Genomic DNA, 10,675 nt, shown 5'->3' with positions numbered 1-10,675 from the left:
TCTTTCAGAATTTTCCACAGTCTATTGTGATCCACACAGTCAAAGGCTTTGCATAGTCAATAAAGAAGAAATAGATGTTTTTCTGGAACTCTCTTGCTTTTTTGATGATCTAGCGGATGTTGGGAATTTGATCTCTGGTTCCTCTGCCTTTCCTAAAACCAGCTTGAACATCATGAAGTTCACGGTTCACGTATTGCTGAAGCCTGGCTTGGAGAATTTTCAGCATTACTTTACTAGCATGTGAGATGAGTGCAATTGTGCGGTAGTTTAAGCATTCTTTGGCATTGCCTTTCTTTGGGATTGGAATGAAAACGGACCTTTTCCAGTCCTGTGGCCACTGCTGAGTTTTCCAAATTTGCTGGCATACTGAGTGCAGCACTTTCACAGCATCATCTTTCAGGATTTGAAATAGCTCAACTGCAATTCCATCACCTCCACTAACTTTGTTTGCAGTGATGCTTTCTAAGGCCCACTTGACTTCACATCCCAGAATGTCTGGCTCTAGGTGAGTGATCACACCATCGTGATTATCTCGGTCATGAAGATCTTTTCTGTACAGTTCTTCTGTGTATTCCTGCCACCTCTTCTTAGTATCTTCTGCTTCTGTTAGGTCCATACCATTTCTGTCCTTTATCAAGCCCATCTTTGCATGAAATGTTCCCTTGGTATCTCTGATTTTCTTGAAGAGATCTCTAGTCTTTCCCATTCTGTTGTTTTCCTCTATTTCTTTGCATTGACCGCTGAGGAAGACTTTCTTATCTCTTCTTGCTATTCTTTGGAACTCTGCATTCAGATGCTTATATCTTTCCTTTTCTCCTTTGCTTTTCGCTTCTCTTCTTTTCACAGCTATTTGTAAGGCCTCCCCAGACAGCCATTTTGCTTTTTTGCATTTCTTTTCCATGAGGATGGTCTTGATCCCTGTCTCCTGTACAATGTCACGAACCTCAGTCCATAGTTCATCAGGCACTCTATCAGATCTAGTCCCTTAAATCTATTTCTCACTTCCACTGTATAATCATAAGGGATTACTATGTCAAAAATAATAAATGCTTGGTGTTAGTCTACCTACAATTCAGTTTTTGGTGTAAAGTTCTTTGGTTACAAGAAGGAATATTTAGTTTACTTCACTAATAGTTATATCTTCTAATATTGGATGGCCTCTTGGCATTTCTTCTGCTGTTGATTTTTAGCAATGTTATCTGTGATTACATGAATGGAGTTGACTCGTCATGTTTATTCCAAATAAGAGTATATAATGGATTACTATGGTAACAAAGAGGTAGACAAATAATGGAACTGCTGAATAATTTCGAGACCAATAGATTAAGCCTAAGGCGCTTAGCCAAGATTCAGGAATAAAAGCCCATCTGAGACAGAGTGTGCACCAAAATTGGGAGCTTAACGGAGAAAACCAAAGAACGCTCTTTCTGCAAATGGCAGCGGTGAATTTTCCACCATTTTTTCCCCTCTGTGGCTACGGACAATCTTGGGCCCTTCAAGAGACCACTCGGGCCCGTCTCTTGACAGCTTGGCCACCTGAGACCCCTGCGCAAGGGCGGATCAGGAAGCCGCAGGTGGCGGGGAAAGAGAAATTGAGGATAAGGCCAGGTGCAATGGAGAAGGCAATGGCAACCCACTCCAGTACTCTTGCCTGGAAAATCCCATGGATGGAGGAGTCTGGTAGGTACAGTCCATGAGGTGGCGAAGAGTCGGACACGACTGAACAACTTCAATTTCACTTTTCACTTTCATGCATTGGAGAAGGAAATGGCAACCCGTTCCAGTTTTCTTGCCTGGAGAATCCCAGGGACGGGGGAGCCTGGTGGGCTGCCGTCTATGGGATCGCACAGAGTCGGACACGACTGAAGCGACTTAGCAGCAGCAGCGGCAGCAGCAGCCAGGTGCAAAGGTACCACCCTCTAGAGCGCAGGCGCAGAGTCCTCGGCTGGAGCGTGTGAGCGGAGGAGCATTAACTATGCGTGGAAAGTTTGGAACTATTTTCTCGTGGTGGTGGTAAGAACTGTATTTTAAACAGCGTAAAGGCCTCTTTTAATTTAGTATTTCGGGATTCTTCTTCACATCAGGCATTGCCTGAAAGCCTGTTAGAAAGTGCTAACCTCGGAGTTTCATACGTGCGGTGGCTTCGTGTCGAGTAATATTATCCCAAGGCATTTTGTAAGTGCTTCATTGCATAAGGTGCCGGGCTAGGTGCTGATGAAGGAGATAGCATAGACTGTGTTCCCATCCTCAAGTTATTTTTAACAGAATGTGAGACGAATAAAAAGAAGTCCGAAAGCAAAGAATTAGAAGAAAAAGTGAGTAAGGTGGATAGCGTTTTGTTTGTAATTCAGTGAAATGTCTTTGGGGACGTTTGGTTAGTACCGGATGGAGTGGTTAAACCGTTGAAGATACAAACCTCAAATTATCCACTTGAAGTTGGAATTCGTGAATATAGATCCCTTCTATACAGCAAGGAATCTGCCCGTGTATCTCTCTCTCTCTCTCTTTTGCCTTTAATCCCAGATCTTCTCTGTCTGGATGACTGAAAACAATGGAAATTATTAGACCTCCTCATAATTAATCACTCTTACCAAAGCCAGATTGACAGATATGGTTGGGATTTAGGGGAAAAAAAATAGCCGATATAACTTGGAAAATAAAAATGAATGTGCTGCTGAGATGTTGAAAATATATCGTTAAATAGACTAAGAGACATAGGAAATAATTTATCTTATGTTTTAGGCTGGGTAGTATGAGGTTTATATTTAAATGATCTCTTCTCTCAATTCAAATTGCCTTAGGCTTTGGTTATTTAAAAATATTTTGTATTCATGAACACTTATTTTATAATTGATGGGAATGTTTGCTTGTGGCCCAACTCTAATTTGTAATCTGGAAAGTTGATTTACTTATTCATTCCACATCTATTATATATTTACTGTTTGCCAGATACGATGACAGTGATTGTCCTTCACATTCATTTTAGAGCATACTTAAAATTTTGTGAGGTTCATTTACCTAAATTCCAAGAAATTGTGTATGGAGAACAAATCAAGGCAAGAGCAAGTGGGTCTATTACATTTTGTCTAGATCTCTATTGTAGCACTTACCGAAATTTTGCCTGCTGGAATGAGAGTAGTGCATGGTCTGGAGTTGATCATCAGCATGTTCTCAGCATCTGACACAAAACTTGAAACCTGATAGAGACCCAACAAGGGAGATTTGGATGAATTAAAGCACCACATAAACATACATTGTTCTTTTTAAAGACGTGTTTATTTTTATTGGATATTAAGAAAAAGCAAAATCTTTTTGTTAAATCCCTTGTTTCCGAAAAATCTTTCAGAATTTGACAGAATATTGATCTGAAGCACTTTGACTTGACTTTGATCTGAAGAACTAAGATTCCTTCTTAGTGGAATCTGATTAAAATCATTTTTGTGATAATTAAGATCTTCAGGTCCCAGCTGAGTATTTGCTTGATATTTATGAGAACAAATATTTTATATTCATCTTAATATTTTCCAATTTTCCTGGTGGGTAAAACCAGAGTTTGGAGAAACGGTTCTTGTTTGGGAGATGCTAATGATGGTCTTTCTGAGAAACCCTTCTTATTCATCCAGCATTTGTAGCTTTCTATGTATTCAGGGGTTTATGTCCATAAATACATATTTATAAGTGCTTTGAGCATGAAACAATGCTGAAAGGAGGCAACGATCATATGCAGCCAGAGGATTATGTAATTCACATGAGATTCTTGATGATTCCCATTTAGGGTGGGAGTTAATAGTAGTACCCTGGAGTAAAATCCCTGGTGCTGCATTTATTAGATATTGTATGGGATTGACCATTAAGTAAATTGTTCACTGCACAAAGAAACCCATGAAAGGTGCAAACTTTATATCATGCTGCTAAGTAGCTTAAAATCGTGTTCGACTGTTTGTGACCCTATGGCCTGTAGCCTGCCAGGCTCGTTTGTCCATGGGTTTTCCCAGGCAAGAATACCGTAGTGGGTTGCTGTTTCCTTCTCCAGGGGCTCTTCCTAACCCAGGGATTGAACCTACATCTCCTGCATTGCAGGCAGATTCTTTATTGCTGAGCCATCAGGTCATAGACTTATCAATTTGAATATTTATTAAGACAATTTTATGGCAGAAGGTAATATGTTTCTTGTTCTAATAGAATTAGTATATTATGATACATTTTCTGACAAATGGAAGTGAAGTGTCTTGAGGAAAAGGTACTTTTTTGTGTGTGTGCAAATCCTCTGTATAGGGTAGTGGTGGCCTGAACTTGGACAAGTTACGTAACTCCTTTGGCCTTCAAGTGAAGATATTAATACCTACCTCACTAAATTGGTTGATAGTACTAGACATGTCTGGCATATCATCAGCATTCAATAAATGTTTTTGAATGAATACAAAAGTACTTAGTTTAATGTATGTGATAAAGCTTTGATAAGTTGCAGCTCACTTTTGCTTTGATTAAGAGGAATTTTAGAGGGTTTAAATGTATGTGTAAATACGTATATTTGAATCTTTGAGCTTGTTAAGTGTTTCACACTTTATACTTACTACTCTGTGGTATTACCTAGGATGTCCTTACTGACATGCTTGGTGTCCTTTTTTATTTTCTTGAGTTGTACACATCCAGCATAAAGAAAATTATGATAATATGACCTATTGAAAGGAAAATAGTGTCTCACAGTTATGTTTTTTTGGAATCCTAAAATCCTGGAATCCTAGGTTTAAGAAGGGACTGTTTGAATTTCCCTTTATCAAGTATATATTAGTTGTTACATGAAAGTATATATTCTGTGCACTAGTACTCTAAAGATAAGTAAGTTACTATTGTCAAGTAGTTACAGTTCTTTGCACGAACATTTCCAAGGACAATTCACAATTACTAGCTTGATTTTTAGGAATCTCTCTTATGACCATTCAAAATTTGTCTTCCTGTAACTTTCATTTATTGGTGTTAGCTTTACTCTTTGGGTCACAAAAAATGTCAGATTCTGTGATATAAATTTCTTTCTTATTAAGATAATTAACTTTTTTTTTCTCAAGGAGCTTCTGTTCTTCAAATTAAACATCACTGTATCCTGCTATTTCTCAAGCCTCTTCTTCATCATCTTTCTCACTCCCATGAGTGCCTTTCAGGTCATCTACTTACCTCTAAAGGTGTGGTATGTGCTAAGTTGCTTCAGTCATGTCCAAGTCTTTGGGGCCCTATGGCCTGTAGCCTGCCAGGTTCCTCTGTCCATAGAGTTCTCCAGGCAAGAATACTGGAGTGGGTTGTCGTTTCCTTCTCCAGGGGATCCTTCCAACCCAGGGACTACACCTGTGTTTCTTATGTCTCTTGCATTGGCAGGCAGGTTCTTTACCACTAGCACCATCTGGGAAGCCCAAAGCTGTGGGAGCCACGGGGTATTCAGGGCTCCAGATGTAGTGCGACCATTGCAGGATGCAGCCGTATACTTCCTGCTTTCCAGATTCTGTCCCTGAATCTCCCTGAGGGATCTACTCAAAAGTACTGTGTTTATTTTGCACAAGTTGCCATGTAAGGTATTTGGGGGAAAAGGACAAATGACCTTCTTAATTTCTTGAAGCACTTCTCATATACTCTATGTGACATTCCAAATGGGAATTATAATGAGGCAACCTGAATTCCAACAACACAAGAGAAGACTCTACACATGGACATCACCAGATGGTCAACACCGAAATCAGATTGATTATATTCTTTGCAGCCAAAGATGGAGAAGCTCTATACAGTCAGCAAAAACAAGACCAGGAGCTGACTGTGGCTCAGACCATGAACTCCTTATTGCCAAATTCAGACTTAAATTGAAGAAAGTAGGGAAAACCACTAGGCCATTCAGGTATGACCTAAATCAAATCCCTTATGATTATACAGTAGAAGTGAGAAATAGATTTAAGGGCCTAGATCTGATAGATAGAGTGTCTGATGAACTATGGAATGAGGTTCATGACATTGTACAGGAGACAGGGATCAAGACCATTCCCATGGAAAAGAAATGCAAAAAAAGCAAAATGGCTGTCTGGGGAGGCCTTACAAATAGCTGTGAAAAGAAGAGAAGCGAAAAGCAAAGGAGAAAAGGAAAGATATAAGCATCTGAATGCAGAGTTCCAAAGAATAGCAAGAAGAGATAAGAAAGTCTTCCTCAGCAATCAATGCAAAGAAATAGAGGAAAACAACAGAATGGGAAAGACTAGAGATCTCTTCAAGAAAATCAGAGATACCAGAGGAACATTCATGCAAAGATGAGCTCAATAAAGGACAGAAATGGTATGGACCTAACAGAAGCAGAAGATATTAAGAAGAGGTGGCAAGAATACACAGAAGAACTGTACAAAAGATCTTCATGACCCAGATAATCACCATGGTGTGATCACTGACCTAGAGCCAGACATCCTGGAATGTGAAGTGAAGTGGGCCTTAGAAAGCATCACTACGAACAAAGCTAGTGGAAGTGATAGAATTCCAGTTGAGCTATTCCAAATCCTGAAAGATGATGCTGTGAAAGTGCTGCACTCAGTATGCCAGCAAATTTGGAAGACTCAGCAGTGGCCACAGGACTGGAAAAGGTCCGTTTTCATTCCAATCCCAAAGAAAGGCAATGCCAAAGAATGCTCAAACTACCGTACAATTGCACTCATCTCACATGCTAGTGAAATAATGCTCAAAATTCTCCAAGCCAGGCTTCAGCAATATGTGAATCGTGAACTTCCAGATGTTCAAGCTGGTTTTAGAAAAGGCAGAGGAACCAGAGATCAAATTCCCAACATCTGCTGGATCATGGAAAAAGCAAGAGAGTTCCAGAAAAACATCTATTTCTGCTTTATTGACTATGCAAAGCCTTTGACTGTGTGGATCACAATAGACTGTGGAAAATTCTGAAAGAGATGGGAATACCAGACCACCTGACCTGCCTCTTGAGAAATTTGTATGCGGGTCAGGACGCAACAGTTAGAACTGGACATGGAACAACAGACTGGTTCCAAATAGGAAAAGGAGTACATCAAGGCTGTATATTGTCACCCTGCTTATTTAACTTATATGCAGAGTACATCATGAGAAACGCTGGACTGGAAGAAACACAAGCTGGAATCAAGATTGCCAGGAGAAATATCAATAACCTCAGATATGCAGATGACACCACCCTTACGGCAGAAAGTGAAGAGGAACTAAACAGCCTCTTGATGAAAGTGAAAGTGGAGAGTGAAAAAGTTGGCTTAAAGCTCAACATTCAGAAAACGAAGATCATGGCATCCGGTCCCATCACTTCATGGGAAATAGATGGGGAAACAGTGGAAACAGTGTCAGACTTTATTTTTGGGGGCTCCAAAATCACTGCAGATGGTGACTGCAGCCATGAAATTAAAAGACGCTTACTCCTTGGAAGGAAAGTTACAACCAACCTAGATAGCATATTCAAAAGCAGAGACATTACTTTGCCAACAAAGGTTCATCTAGTCAAGGCTATGGTTTTTCCTGTGGTCATGTATGGATGTGAGAGTTAGACTGTGAAGAAGGCTGAGTGCTGAAGAATTGATGCTTTTGAACTGTGGTGTTGGAGAAGACTCTTGAGAGTCCCTTGGACTGCAAGGAGATCCAACCAGTCCATTCTAAAGGAGATCAGCCCTGGGATTTCTTTGGAAGGAATGATGCTGAAGCTGAAACTCCAGTACTTTGGCCACCTCATGCGAAGAGTTGACTCATTGGAAAAGACTCTGATGCTGAGAGGGATTGGGGGCAAGAGGAGAACGGGACGACAGAGGATGAGATGGCTGGATGGCATCATTGACTCGATGGACATGAGTCTGAGTGAACTCCGGGAGTCGGTGATGGACAGAGAGGCCTGGCGTGCTGCGATTCATGGGGTCGCAAAGAGTCGGACATGACTGAGGAACTGATCTGATCTGATCTGATCTGAACCTGAATTCTGGGTTATTGAATTATTATTTGGAAGGCATTTTTGGTCCAGTTGATTAAAGTCACTGTTGTTCATGCATTTTCTGACAGCTTAGAGATTTCTGACCAGTGGAGGAAGGATTTCTATAGTTTTGCATGATCTATTTCTATAAATTACTCTCTCACTGAAACTTTTTATTTTATTTAATTTTTGTGAACAAAGAACATGACAGGGAAAGAATTGTTCTACTTATAACTCTAAGCACTTTACTAAAAAGACTTGGTTATCTTCTCAGCATTTTTATTGACGTGAAACTCTCTTTATACCAGGTGTACTCTGACTCAGTATTTGGGACAAGTAGCCTTGCCTAGCAGAATGCCAGAAGATACCAATTACAACTCAGTGACAATTGATAGGTGTGTACACTGCTTTAGTCATTTTGGTGGAAGTGAAATGTTAATTGCTCAGTCATGTCCAACTCTTTGTGACCCCACGAGCTGTAGCCTGCCAGGCTTGTCTGTCCATGGGATTCTCCAGGCAAGAATACTGGAGTGGGTTGCCATTCCCTTTTCCAGAGGATCTTCCCAACCCTGGGATCAAACCCAGGTCTCCCGCATTGCAGGCAGATTCTTTACTGTTTGAGCTACAGGGAAGTCCTTTTAGTAAAAGGAAAGGACAAAGAGAGATGCAATAATTTTTTGGAAGGTGGGGAGAGGGAAGAAAACTCTACTTAAATAAGGGGGGAGTGTTTGGAAGCAGTGTGGATTAGAATTGGAGGGGCAGTGTGTTAGTTTCCTAGGACTGCCATAACAAATTACCACAAACTTTGTGGCTTAAAACAACAGAGATTTGTTCTCTCCTAGCCAGGAGGCCAGAAGTCCAAAATCAAGGTGTTGGTAAGGCCATGCTCCCTCTGGAGGCTCCATGGAAGAATCCTTCCTTGCTTTCTTCCAGCTTTGAAGGTTCCTAGGCATTCCGGAGAAGGCAATGGCACCGCACTCCAGTACTCTTGCCTGGAAATCCCATGGATGGAAGAGCCTGGTGGGCTGCAGTCCATGGCGTCTCGAAGAGTCAGACACGACTGAGCAACTTCACTTTCACTTTTCACTTTCATGCATCGGAGAAGGAAATGGCAACCCACTCCAGTGTTCTTGCCTGGAGAATCCCAGGGATGGGGGAGCCTGGTGGGCTGCCGTCTATGGGGTCGCACAGAGTCGGACATGACTGAAGCGACTTAGCAGCAGCAGCAGCAGCAGCAGCAGCAGCAGGCATTCCATTCGGAGAAGGCAATGGCACCCCACTCCAGTACTCTTGCCTGGAAAATCCCATGGATGGAGGATCCTGGTGGCCTGTAGTCCATGGGGTCACACAGAGTCGGACACAACTGAATCAACTTAGCGGCAGGCATTCTTTGGCTTGTAGGTGCATTGTTCCTGTCTGTCTGTTTTCATGTGGCTTTCTTTCCTGTGTCTCCTTGTGTCTGTCCAGATCTCTCTCTCCTTTTCTTATAAAGGCACCAGTCATTGGATTAGGACCCAATCTAAGAAGAAGTAAAGAGCCTCTTGATGAAAGTGAAAGAGGAGAGTGAAAAAATTGGCTTAAAACTCAACATTCAGAAAACTAAGATCATGGCATCTGGTCTCATCACTTCATGGCAAATAGATGAGGAAACAATAGAAACAGTGATATACTTTATTTTTTAGGCTCCAAAATCACTGCAGATGGTGACTACAGCCGTGAAATTAAAAGACGCTTGCTCTTTGGAAGAAAAGCTATGACCAACCTAGATAGGATATTAAAAAGCAGAGACATTACTTTGCCAACAAAGGTCCATCTAGTCAAGGCTATGGTTTTTCCAGTGGTCATGTATGGATGTGAGAGTTGGACTATAAAGAAAGCTAAGTGCCGAAGAATTGATGCTTTTGAACTGTGGTGTTGGAGAAGACTCTTGAGAGTCCCTTGGACACTAGGAGATCCAACCAGTCCATCCTAAAGGAAATCATCCCTGGGTGTTCATTGGAAGGACTGATGCTGAAGCTGAAACTCCAATACTTTGGCCACCTGATGCAAAGAACTGACTCATTGGAAGAGACCCTGATGCTGGGAAAGATTGAATGTAGGAGGAGAAAGGGATGAGAAGGGGACAACAGAGGATGAGATGGTTGGAAGGTATCACCGACTCAATGGACATGAGTTTGAGTAAACTCTGGGAGTTGGTGATGGACAGGGAGGTCTGGCATGCTGTAATCCATGGGGTCACAAAGAGTCAGACACGACTGAGTGACTGAACCGAACTAATCCAGCATAATCTCATTTTAACTCGATTACATGTTAAGACATTTTTTTCCCCCAAATAAAGTCATATTTACTGGTACTAGGGGTTAGTATTTGAATGTATCTTTTTGGGAACACAGTTTAACCCACAACAGGTGAGACAGCACTAAATCAGGGAATACTTAAATGATAGATAGAAGACTTAGGTTTTATTTACAAGCCAGTGAAATTGCTGTAAATTTTAAGCAAGAGTATAGTTGGTAAAGGAAGGTCTGGTAGCAAGCAGTATGCTTCAGTATACTGAATTGAAAATGAAGTTTAGCGGCTAGGATATTAATTAGTTGCAATGTTCCAGGAATAACATGAAGGGAAGTTTATCAAGGAAGATGGAGAAGAGTGTATTTTCCAAAGGTAGCTCCAAAATTGTCCTCATACCACTTGCTCTTCTGTAACGAGACCGCCTTA

The 10,675-nt window shown here is 41.2% G+C and overlaps 1 pseudogene; it reads right to left on the bottom strand.

The window, feature by feature from the left end:
- Positions 1-1,072: 1,072 nt before the first annotated feature.
- Positions 1,073-1,458, bottom strand: LOC102266997 (phosphatidylinositol N-acetylglucosaminyltransferase subunit P-like; annotated as a pseudogene).
- Between the last annotated feature and the right edge of the window lie 9,217 nt (positions 1,459-10,675).

The sequence above is a fragment of the Bos mutus genome, chromosome 1 (genome assembly GCF_027580195.1).
Source record: "Bos mutus isolate GX-2022 chromosome 1, NWIPB_WYAK_1.1, whole genome shotgun sequence".
Lineage (NCBI taxonomy): Eukaryota > Metazoa > Chordata > Mammalia > Artiodactyla > Bovidae > Bos > Bos mutus.
This window is presented reverse-complemented; position numbering and strand designations above follow the sequence as displayed.